This window comes from Nicotiana attenuata, unplaced genomic scaffold (genome assembly GCF_001879085.1).
Source record: "Nicotiana attenuata strain UT unplaced genomic scaffold, NIATTr2, whole genome shotgun sequence".
Lineage (NCBI taxonomy): Eukaryota > Viridiplantae > Streptophyta > Magnoliopsida > Solanales > Solanaceae > Nicotiana > Nicotiana attenuata.
The window spans coordinates 51,182-54,073 of record NW_017671297.1 but is presented as its reverse complement, the minus strand read 5'-3'; positions in this window follow the sequence as shown (position 1 = coordinate 54,073).

The window sequence follows — 2,892 nt, the reverse complement described above, 5'->3', positions numbered from 1 at the left end:
CGTGGGGTCGGGTTCTGACCCATACAGTTAGTCCCTCCGCTTATTGAGGTCGGGCCTTGGCCGAGCTCGATGAGCGGATTCCATTGGCTGTATTTCGAGAAATACGGATGGAGATGGCGACTGTTGCTTCGGTCGAGGCCGAATTTTTTTCGGCGATGGCCCTTAGCCTTGTAGAGTATTAGTATCCTGTTATTGGCCTGTCAAGTCATTGTTCGATCGAGGTCGAACTCTCCTTTTGGGCGAAGGCACTTGACCTTTTAGCTCACTTCGAGTGGGGTCGAGCTGCATTGTGCTCTGATCCTTACGTTAGCTTTGGAAACATACCTGTCGGCCATGACGGACGGGTCGTATGTTGCGCGGCCGAGGAGAATGAGGGCACGCTTGATACGTGCTCGGCGGTGTCAAGAAAGAAAATTTTTTAGGGCGCAAGGAGCACTTCCTCGGCATTCATAGGTCGTTATGACCATTTCGAGGGCGAGACGCCGACGGGTGATTTGCAAGGCCGCTTTACGGAGCCTGTCATAATGACGCACATTCCTATGGAATTGAACCGGCGTGCGGTTAGTCACGTAGTTAATGGTGGCAGTTGGGATGCATGAGGGCCACTTCTATTGCCTATAAATAAAGGCTGAGGAATTCGTTTTCCATATTCTTATTGCTTGTCTGAGAGAGACTCTGAAGAAGATTTTCTTATTGCTGTTTCACCTTCGTCTTTGTCCCCCGAACTTCGTTTCTTTCTCGTTATTGTATCAACAATGGCAGACATTTCTTCCCAAAACGTTCTTCCGACGGACCTTCCGGTCAATTCACCGGTGACCGAGGGGCCAATTCCGGCGATGGGGGGTGCAGAACTGGTGGAAACTGGCGAGGCTCTGCCCGGAGCTCCGATGACTGATTTCACCGCCGACGGTGGGGAGGATCAGGTGGATGAAGCCCCATTAATGGGGGAGATTGGGATGTCTCGACTACGGGGACAGGGGGTCATTCCCGGCTACGCTGACGTCATTCTCGCTAGAAGCGAGGAGAGGGTCCACACCGACCGTAGGGGATACTGCGTCTTTTACGCCTACCCCTTCAAGTTAGGGTTCAAGCTCCCGCTCCCAATGTTGGTGGTTGATTTCTGCCGTTATTACGGGGTATGCCCGGGTCAGCTTACTCCTTCTCTTTACCAGTTGTTAGCGATGCTCATCAAATACACAGAATTGGTTGGTAGGGAGATTACGCTGCAGCATGTGCTTAGCCTCTATGCCCCACAGAGGGTTCGGGGTACCATGATTCGAGCGTGCCCTCGCGGGACGAGGGGCCTGACTGCGAAGCTAGATGATGAAGTTGAGCCTCGCCCTTTCGAGCACTTCTTCTACATCAGGACTGAACACTTAGTGGCGTGCTCTACTGGATTCCCAGAGGCTTGGAATCACGCACGTAAGTTTCTTAGCCATTGAATCCTCTCTTTTTTTTTTACCTTTCCTTACGTCTTGTGCTCGTAAGCGTCAACTCGTGTCAATTTTGTAGCCGAAAAATCGCCGCCGGCTCCGTTAGCTAGGATTCGCGGATGGGTGGAGGCCGTGCTCCCCCACACAGTGGGGATACGCACATGGGCATCTTTCTGGGAGAGGCATGGCCGTAGTCCTGTGGCAGGTAAGAAAAAAATGACTTCTTCCTCTGTTCCGCTTTGTTTCGACACTTAATTTTGTTTTTCTGTGATCAGGGAGGCACGCCGCGTCAGGGCTCCTCAGTTGGCCTTCCGTCGGCCTGGTGCAATTGCTCGACTTACTGCAGCGCCGGTGTCGCGCTCAATACCGAGGGCGGCCTCAGTTGAATCTTCAGCGGTTTCTTCTCCATCAAGGACCCGTCTTCGGGATGAGGGGCCATCGGGGGTTGTGCGCCCTAGAGCGAAATCTTCATCAGATGGGGAGGAGGAGAGGCCGTTGATAAGGCGTAGGGTCGCGTTCGCGCTGGCTCCTCCTGTGGTAATTAATTTGGACACCCCCCGGCGGACGCGGAGAGGAGTGCGGCTGCGGCGCCTGCCCTCGAGGGTGGACAAACAATGGGGGTTGGCCCCGGTTGGCTTAGGCCGTGATGATACCGTCGTTTCGGCGACTCAATTGGTGGTTCCAGTCGCTGAAACGGGAGGTAGTTCCTCAGCGGCTGCTAGTGTAGGTGAGGCCCGCGCTCCTTCGGCGGCTGCAGCGGGAGGAGATGCTGCAGGGGGTGAGGATGAGTCTGAATCCGACTTGGATCCCGACGACGTCCGTATGTTCCAGGAAGGCTCCACCAATTCAGCGGTGCGTGCAGGGGGGCGATCTCGCTTTGTCGAGGTTCCCACGGAATTGAACTTATTGCTCCAAGGGGAAAGCTTGGTGCCGCAATTCGAGCTGCTATGCTCGGAGGCCGAGAATGCGTCGTTGAGGGGCGTTACGGATGTCGGGCTGATGAATGAAGTAGCCGTGATGGGCTTGAGGGTATGTACTGTTACGTCGGTTCGCTTCTTCTTTGCCTTAGGTTTATTCTTTTATTCTAATCGTTGTCTTTGCTTTGCAGTCTTATCTGTTGGAGGTGGAGAGCATCCGTCGAGCCAAGGTCCGCTCGGGGATATTTTTGCGGGCGCTGGAGAAGTATCGCCGCTACCGAGATCGGTGCCGAGAGTTGCGCGTGCGCTTGAGGAATGATCCTCGCAGCCGGGCCTTGGTCAAAGAGCTGGCGAGGCGGGAGCTTCAGATGCAGCAAATACTTGGCAGGACGAGTAACTCTCGAGGAGCAGCTCCGCCGAAAGGATGAGGAGCTCGAAGCGGTAAAGAGGATCGCAGCTGAGTGCGAGCGCCGGGGCGAGGCCAAGGCGGCGGAGGCCGCTGCGGCATGGAGCGGGAAAGTGACCGCGTTGGAGGGTGAGGT